The sequence below is a fragment of the Notamacropus eugenii genome, chromosome 6 (assembly GCF_028372415.1).
Source record: "Notamacropus eugenii isolate mMacEug1 chromosome 6, mMacEug1.pri_v2, whole genome shotgun sequence".
NCBI classification, from domain to species: domain Eukaryota; kingdom Metazoa; phylum Chordata; class Mammalia; order Diprotodontia; family Macropodidae; genus Notamacropus; species Notamacropus eugenii.
The window spans coordinates 242,735,029-242,744,502 of NC_092877.1; the positions used below are offsets into that span (position 1 = coordinate 242,735,029).

Sequence of the window (9,474 nt, forward strand, 5' to 3'; positions counted from 1 at the left end):
TGAAAGTACAATGTACAGAAGAAAAAAAATACATTACTTTGTATTCTCATTCAGTGTTCTCCAGAAGTCTATCATATTTAACTTTGCTAATATTCTATTCATCTCCTAAAAAGCTACCTTGTTTATTTTCTTTTGTTTGATTTATACAGCTGAGAGGGGAGAGCTGAGGAATCACTGCCTAGTAAGTTTACTAATTCCTCCTGTGACTCATTTTATTTTTCTTTAAAAATTTGGAATCTATGTGTTTTGGAGCACATACAGGACTCATTTTACTTTATTGTCTATCATACCTTTTAGGAAAATGTAATTTACCTGCTTATCTTTTTAATAATTTTTTTTATTATAAAGGTTTGACTTGACAAGTTAGGCACCCCTTACCCTTACAACTTAAAATAATGGGGGGAGGGGAGTGGGAGAACAGCAAAATGATTAATTGACAAAAAATATTTGTTCAGATATGCTTTATTTTTGCTTTCTCCCTATTTTCTCTTTTCTTCTAGGTCAGAACTTGTCATTATCCTATCCATTTCTAAAAAGGGTAGAGATAAAGATCAGTTCAGTTTAAACATCAGAACTTTCTAACATCCATGTCTTAAACTCTGGACACTTATAGATTCCTCTTCCTCAGTGAGAATATTAGCTTGAGATGGAACTATGGGCATCATCTCTGGTGGTGGTCCACTCTCTTCTTTAAGGTGGCCTTGATAAATATGTCAAATATGGGCCGGCTCTCCTTTGGGTAGCTGCTGCAATCCTACAGTGGATACTAAGAGGTACCTGCAACTACAGCAGGAGTCATTTGGGGTTGTTGAATTCAGTATCCTGTAACTGTGGTATCCAACAGAATGTGGCAACTGCAAAACCTATAGTCTCTGGCCTTCAGGATAGCCTTTGTCTACTTCTTATGCTACTTCATACAGACACCTGTGTGTGGGGCATGGAAGATGACGTCTATGTGAGCACAAACTAATTGCTCGAAGTCCTTCTCCTTGCTAAAGTCCACATGGAGTTTCTGATCCTGGAAGATAGGGTAAAGATTCCCAGTACCTTTGTTCCCTCAATTGGCATGTCTTACAGATTCACTGTAGTGGGATGCCACCTTTGTGATTTCAACTATAGTCAAGTCAGACTGAGAGGAGCCATATCTAGCCAGGAATTTTTCTATACCCAGATATTTCCAGGGAGCATCCTGATAGAGGGAGAGAGGAATGAAAATTCTTCCTCAAGAGAATCTTTTGTGCATAGTGTCCAGATAATAGTCTGCACCTAGTGGACACCTATGACAGGTGTGAGGCCTAAAAACCAATTAAGCAGAAGAGTTAGGAGAGAAGTTGCCATCTTGGTGTACTGCTAAGAGAAAAGGTTGCTTATCTCTTAATTAGATTTTTTGGCTTTTTTGTTTTGCCTGAGATCATGATTGCTCCCTGTTATTTTGTTTGTTTGTTTGTTTGTTTTACTTCAGTTGAAGCACAATAGATCCTGCTCTAGGACTTGTTTTTACTCAGTGTCTGTTTCAAATGTGTTTCTTGAAAAGAGCATATTGTTTTTAATCTGGTTTTTAATTAATTCTGATATCTGCTTCCTATTTATAAATGAATTCATTTCTTTCACATTCATGGTTATGACTACTAACTGTGTATTTCTTTACATCCTCTTTTTCCCCTGTGTATCCTTCTCTCTCTCTCTCTCTCTCTCTCTCTCTCTCTCTCTCACTCTCTCTCTCTTTCTCTCTGTCTCTCTCTCCCCTCTCTCCTCTCTCTCCTTAAAAGTCTGTTTTGCTTCTGAACACTATCTCCCTTAATTCATCCATTCTTCTATCACCTGCTCTTCTTTTTTCTTATCATCTATCCCTCCTACTGCCCCACAACAAGATAGATCCCTACAGCCTTCTGAGTGTGTATGTTATTCCCTTTCTGAGGCAATATCAGTGAGAGTAAAAGCTGAAGTGTTGCCAATATCCCCACATCTTCCCCTCCACTGTAAAACCTCTTCCTTCCACACCACTTTTGTGGAATAATTTTCCCAACTGTTGCATTCCCTTTCCTCTTCTCCCGGTACCTTCCTCATTTTTATCCTTTAAGTTTTTAATCATCTCATCATACTCATTTCACTCCCATGTCTTGATTGTATGGTTCTTCTTCCTACTCTAATAATGATAAGGTTGTTAGTAGTTACAAGTTTCATCTTCTCATATAGGAACGTAAACAGTTTAAGCTTATTGAGTCTCTTACAATTTCTCTATCATACTTCACTCCTTATGCTTTTCTTGAATTTTGTATTTGAAAGTGAAATTTTCTTTCCAGCTCTGCTCTTTTCATCAAGAATGCTTGAAAATCCTCTTGTTCATTAAATGTTCACTTTATTTTTTCTTACCAATTATATTCAGCTTTGTTGAGTAGGTGATTCTTGTTTGTAATCCCCATTCCTTTATTTCTCAGAATACCAATAGTATCATCTGCTTGACAAAGGATTCAGACGTCAAATAACTGGCTGGGAAAATGCCCAAAAAAGAGAAAAAAATAAGACCAAAAAAGGTTACTTTCTGGGTGAACAGGTGTCTCCTCCCATCCTTTCAGATGGGGAAGAACAAGGCATACTGCCACAGGAAGTCAAGGCTCCTGCCTCTAGTGCCTCCAAAGGGAACTTAAATTGGGTTCAGGCTATGGAAGAGCTTGAAAAGCAAGTTAGCAGCTTGGTAAAGGAGAACCAAAAAAAATGCTGAGGAAAATATCACCTTTAAAAAGAGGCTAACTCAATTGGAAAAAGAGGTCCAAAAAGACAATGAGGAGAAGGAGGCTTTAAAAACAGAATTAGCCAAATGGAGGAGAAGGTTCAAAAGCTCACTGAACAAAATAGTTTTTTGAAAGAGAGAATTGAGTACAGGGAAATGAATGACTATGAGATAAATCAAGCAGTTAAAAAACAAAACCAAAAGTTTGGAAAAAATAGAAGATAATGTGAAACATCTCATTGGAGAAACAATTGACCTGGAAAATAGATCTAGAAGAGACAATTTAAAAATTATGGGACTACCAGAAAGCCATGATCAAAAGGAGAGCTTAGACAGTACCTTCCATGAAATTATCAAGGAAAACTGCCCTGATATTCTAGAACCAGAGTTCAAAATAAATATTGCAAGAATCCTCCAATCACCTACCAAAAGACACCCAAAGAGAAATACTCCTATGAATATTGTGACCAAATTTCAGAGTTCCCAGATCAAGGAGAAAATTCTGCAAGCAGCTAGAAAGAAGCAATTTGAGTGTTGTGTAAATACAATCAGGATAACCCAAGACCTGGCAGATTCAACATTAAGGAACTAAAGGGCTTCGAATAAGATATTCTAGAAGTCAAAGGAACTGGGATTAAAATCAAGAATCACCTACTCTTCAAAACTGAGTATAATACTTGAAGGGAATAAATGGTCATTCAGTGATATAGAGTACTTTCAAGCATTCATGATGGAAAGAGTAGAACTGAAGAGAGAATTTGTCTTTCAAACACAAGAATCAAGAGAAGCTTGAAAAGATAAACAAGAAAGAGAAATCATAAAAGACTTTCTAAAGCTGAACTGCTTATATTCCTACAAGGAAAGAAAATATTTATAACTCCTGAGATTTTCCCACTATTTGATAGGTGGAGGGATTGCACATACACACACATACACACACACACACACACACATACACACATGCACACACATAGACAGAGTACAGGCTGTGTTGAATCAGAAGAGATGATATCCACACACACACACACACACACACAAAATAAAATCAAAATAAAATTAAAGGTTGAGGGAGGAAAATACTGTGAGGAGAAAGGGAAAAATGGAAGAGGGCAGTCTATAACTCATAAAAAAAGATAAGAAAAGTCTTGTTCAATGGGGGAGAAAAGGGAGAAGAGGAGAGGGGAAAAGTGAAGCTTCTCTCTCCATATATGTATTAAGAAGGGAATAACATGCTTGCTAAATTTGGTATGAAAATCTATCTTACACTACAGGAAAGTAGGGGAGGAGGTGATGAGTGGGGTGAGGATAATGATAGAAGGGAGGGCAAATGGGAGAAGGGAGTAACTGGAAATAAACACTTTTGGGAAAAGACAAGGTCAAATGAGGGAATAAAACAATAAGGGAGGATAGAGTAAGATAGAGGACAATATAGTTAATATTACACAAGAAGATTATTATGGAAATCTTTTGCAAAATGACACATATTTAGTCTATATTTAATTGCTTGCCTTCTCAGTGTGGATGGAGGTGGGGAGGAAAGGAGAGAAGTTGGAATTCAAAAATATTAGAAACTAATGTTGAGAATTATTATTGCATATAAGCAGCAAATAAGATACACAAGTAATGGAGTATAGAAATTTATCTTGCCCTGTAAGAAAAGAGAGAAGGTGGGGATAAGAGAAGGGTGGAATTTGATAGAAGGGAGGGTAAAATGAGGGAAAAGATAATCAAAATGCAAGATATTAGGGGGTGGAGGGAAGGGTTATTGGTAGGGGAACATCTGAGGTTAAGTCTAAAGTTAAGCTATTAGGCATAGATCTTCAGAACAACAATAGTAAGTTAGGGTCCTTTAATTCTTAATAATAGTGTGCAGACAATTAGGTTAAGGGCTTGTAAAGTTAGTGTACATAATTAGTATGTGTGTCTCAGTTGGTTAATGTTTAAAAAAAAAATCTTTTGTGGTCTATATTGTAAATGTTTTCTAAGAAGTATCACCTGACCAAAAGTTGGAGTTGTTTTATGTGATATGAACTGTTAAAAATGAAAAAAAAAAAAACAAATTCAGGAAACATACTATAAGCAAACTATGTTTTAGTGAAAATTTTTTTTCTGTTTTTCAAGTAATATAGCTCATCATATTTCTATACTTTTTTTCTCTTATTTGCTGGGAAAATTTGATCTTAATATAAAAGTTCATAATCACATTTGAAAGCAAATAGAGATATATACTTAAACAATGGGAAAACAATCTTCTATCTGAGGCTAATATGTTTTTGCTTAAGGTTTTATTATTTTACTTCACCAAATTACATGTAAAAACAATTTTTTATATTCATTATTTTTAAACTTTGAATTTACTGTCACCACCAAGAAGGGGGAGAAAATCAGGGACTTCTTTGAGCTCTCCCCCAAACCCTCCAAATTCTTGAAAAAATCACCAAAGAAATTCTAGAGCAGCAGAACCCTCAAAATGACAAAGTGAAAGAAATTTCCATCCTGAAATAGACTGAAAGGTCAACAGAAAAGATTTATTTCACCAGGTAGGGAGAATGCAATCCAGTGCAAAATGCATTAACATAGATCGGCTCAGAATAAGCCTCATGGAACTGAGTCATGGGGAGTTGTGGCAGTTTCCAGACTTCTCAATCCACAAATGCCAAAGACAGCTTAGAACGTCAGTACAAAGTTCTGCTGGACATGGGTGAGACAGGAGCACACTCCAGTCAAAGGCCCCAGGGTGGCAACAGAAACAGATGGTGTATTTTTTGGGCAGCTGATCTGGAGGGGTTTGCAGGGATCTTTTTGCTGACATTGAATCAAAATTCTCTTGGTTTACTCATCCTTGGATCTGGGTCCCAGTCCTGGTTGTGTGTTCCTCCTTCGTTCCCAAAGAAGACCATGCCATCAGAGAAATAATGACATGACTTGCACTTGACTTTGTTTTGAGGGAGGCAGGGCTGTGCAGGTCATCAGCCTCACTTCTCCTCCAGAGCCATCTGAATCCAGTGACCAGATATTCATCAGGATGACTGGAGAAGACCCAGGATGAGGCAATTGGGGTTAAGTGACTTGCCCAAGGACACAGCTAGTGAGTGTCAAGTGTCTGAGGTGAGATTTTTGAACTCACGTCCTCCTGACTCCTGCACTGCTGCTCTATGCATTGCACCACCTAGCTGCCTGATTCGGGCTATATGATCCTGGGGCAAGAAGTAACACTGGCATGGCAGAGCTTGTGGCTGCATGTAATGGCAAAATGGGATCTTTTGCTGTTTTCATTTTAGTATAATCAAGAAGTATAATGCCTCTTGGGAATTTAGATTGTAAGGCCAAAGACTCTGGAAGGTTAGAGTGTGATAGCAAGCAAAGTTAGATTTTTTCTTGTTTTTGTTTTACTATAATCAAAAGCCTCTGATTAAATCTTGCCTTTATCAACCAAGAGTCTTTATTAGGAGTGAAGTACAAAAACAAGAGTTTTTTTAACTAGAAACAGTATATATGTATTTGTATTGTTAATGTGTTTAAAGATATTCCTCACCCATTAATGGGCCTCCCCATAAGTGGAGTTTGATTGGGGAAGATTTGTAGTAAGACCCACATCTTTTGTTAATGAGACACTGGTTCTCAAGGGTTGGGATGCCTTCTGGATCTAAAAAAGGTATAAATACTTGGAGGGTGGGGTTATACATTGAAGCTTAATGGAAGTGTTTGTTTGGATTCTGGGAAGCCACTAAGAAGCTCCCCAGGCTTGGAAAACTCAATTGTTGGTGCTTTCTTCTCTGGTAACTATGGTCAAACAGTTGGACCTGTCTGTTGGTGGCCACACAGAGGAAGTGATGTCTGTTGATCTTTGATTTCTCCATATTGTTTTTTTTAAATTCTAGGTGCTGACTACCCTGAACTAGGTGAATGATATATGTGGTGGTTAAAGGAATGATATATGTGCTTGACTAAAGTGATTGCTAACACCTCAAAAGTGACCTTTCCTTTTATGAATGCAGATCTAAGGACCTGTGGTAGTAACCCTCACCCTCCCATGTAGATTGGGGGGCTTTTATACTCCAGTGAAGAAGGAATCCTCTTCTAAGTTCCAAGGTGGAACAGAGGGCTTGTGATCACTCACAGACCACAGCACAGGCCAGGAGAAGAGTAAGCACCTCTCCTTTGATCATACCAGCTTAGAAGAACTGAAAATTTACAGGTCTCTGAAAACAGCAGCACAAAACCCCTGAAGCATGGACCTGTACATGCTCCACATTGGAAGCAGAGTTGTATCTTAATGAAGAGTTAAAAATCAAATAATTATCTGGGAAAACGAGCAAGCAGTGAGAAAAAAAAGCCCTCAGACTATAGAACCTTACTTTGGTGAAAAAGAAGATAAAACCATACAATCAGAAGAAGACAACAAATCACAGTGCCTACATCCAAAGCCTCCAAGAAAAATATGAATTTGTTTCAGGCCATGGAAGATTTGGAAAGCTCAAAAAGAATTCCAAAAATCAAATAAAAGAAGAGGAGGAAAATTTGGGAAGAGAAATGAGAGTGATCTAGAAAATCATGAAAAATTAGCTAACAGCTTTTTAAAGGAGACTTATCCCCCCAAAAATAATGGGTTAAAATATGGGTTAGTCTATTTTGATGGTATTATTTTCTTCACTTTTTTTCTTTTACTGTGTATGGTGTTCTACTTCTGCTGACTTCACTCTGCATCAGTTCATGTAAGTTTTTCTAGATTTTTCTTTCATTTATTTATTTTTAGTTTGTACAAGACTTTGAGTTCCAAATTATCTTCCCATCTCTCCCCTCCCTCCATGCTAAGATATCTTGCATTCTGATTACCCCTTCCCCAACTCTGCCCTCCTTTCTATCACATCCCTCCCGTCCCCATGTCCTCTATTTTATCGTAGGGTGATATATATTTCTATACTACATTACCCGTACTTATTTTTCCTTTGCAAGTTAAAACAATTTTTAACTTTCATTTTTAAAACTTTGAGTTCCAACTTCTCCCCCTTCCTCCCCCTCCACCCATCTCCACTGAGAAGAAAATCAATTCAATATAGGTTATATGTGTGTAGTTATGCAAAAGACTTCCATAAATGCCATATTGTGAAAGTCTAACTATATTTCCCTCCATCCTAACTTGCCTCCCCATTTCTTCTATTCTCTCTTTTCACTTTGTCCCTAACCAAAAGTGTTTACTTTTAATTACCACCCTCCTCCCATTTGCCCTCCCTTCTATCATCCACCTCACATTCCACTTATCCCCTTCTACCCTTCTTTCCTGTACTGGAAGATAGATTTTCATATTAAATGGACTGTACATCTTATTCCCTCCTTAAACTAAATGTGATGAGAGTAACCTTAACTTATTCCCTCTTACCTCCTCCCTTTTCTCCTCCATTGAAAAAGCTTTTTCTTGCCTCTTTTATGAAAGATGATTTGCCCCATTCTATTTCTCTCTTTCTCCTCCCAATATATTCCTCTCTCACCCCTTAATTTAATTTTTTTCAGATATCATCCCTTCCTATTCAACTCACCCTATGCCCTCCATTTATATGTACATAATACCTCCAACCACCCAAATACTGAGAAAAGTCTCAAGAATTACAAATATTATCTTTCCATGTCGGAATATAAACAGTTCAACTTTAGTAAGTCGCTTATGATATTTTTTTTCCTGTTTAACTTTTTATATTTCTCTTGATTCTTGTATTTGAAGTCAAATTTTCTATTCAGCTCTGGTCTTTTCATCAAGAATGCTTGAAAGTCTTCTATTTCATTGGATGGCCATTTTTTTCCCCTAAAGTATTATACTCTGTTTTACTTGGTAGGTGATTCTTGGTTTTAATCCTAGTTCCTCTTACTTCTGGAATATCATATTGCAAATCCTTACATTCCTTAATGTAGAAACTGCTAGATCTTCTGTTAACCTGATTGTATTTCTACAATTCTCAATTTTTTTTTTCTGGTGGCTTGTAGTGTTTTCTCCTTGACTTGGAAATTCTGGAATTTGGCTATAATATTCCTAGGAATTTTTCTTTTCATACCTCTTTCAGGAATTGATCAGTGGATTCTTTCAATATTTATTTTACCTTCTGAATCTAGAATATCAGGCTACTTTCCTTTGATAATTTCACAAAAGAATATGTCTAGGCGGACTGAGGCCAAGATGGCAGAGTAGAAAGATGCATATACGCTAGCTCTGAACCCGAAGCCCATAAAATATCTGTAAAAAAAGAACTCTGAACAAATTCTGGAGCAGCGGAAGCCACAGAACAATGGAGTGGATGAGATTTCTGTTCCAGAGAGCCTGAAAACCTCTTGCAAAAGGTCCGTTGCGCTGTGGACACAGAGCCAAGCCTAGCCCAGAAGCCACACAGCACCGAGAGGAGCGGATCCGAGCAGGCTTCAAGGACAGAACCTCCAGCAGCCACGTGGGTCCCTCCACCCACAGGTGACAAGGGTTGGTGAGAGGGATTCTTTGGCAGGTCAAGAGGGGAGGGGGTGCCCCCATAACTCAGGCCACCTTGGGAGGCAGCAGCGGAGGTGGCAGCAGACCAGGGCTCCCCAAGCAGGCAGGAGCCCAGATCCATTGTTGAAGGTCTCTGCATAAACCCCCTGAGGGAACTGAGCCCACAAGGCAGCCCTGCCCCCACCTGAGCACCTGAACTTAATCTCACACTGAATAGCAGCCCTGCCCCCACCCAAAGCACTGAGGCTGGGAAGCAGCATTTGAATCTCAG

The 9,474-nt window shown here is 38.2% G+C and overlaps 1 pseudogene; it reads right to left on the reverse strand.

The window, feature by feature from the left end:
- Window positions 1-578: 578 nt before the first annotated feature.
- Window positions 579-1,338, reverse strand: LOC140512291 (small ribosomal subunit protein mS40 pseudogene; annotated as a pseudogene).
- Window positions 1,339-9,474: the final 8,136 nt, after the last annotated feature.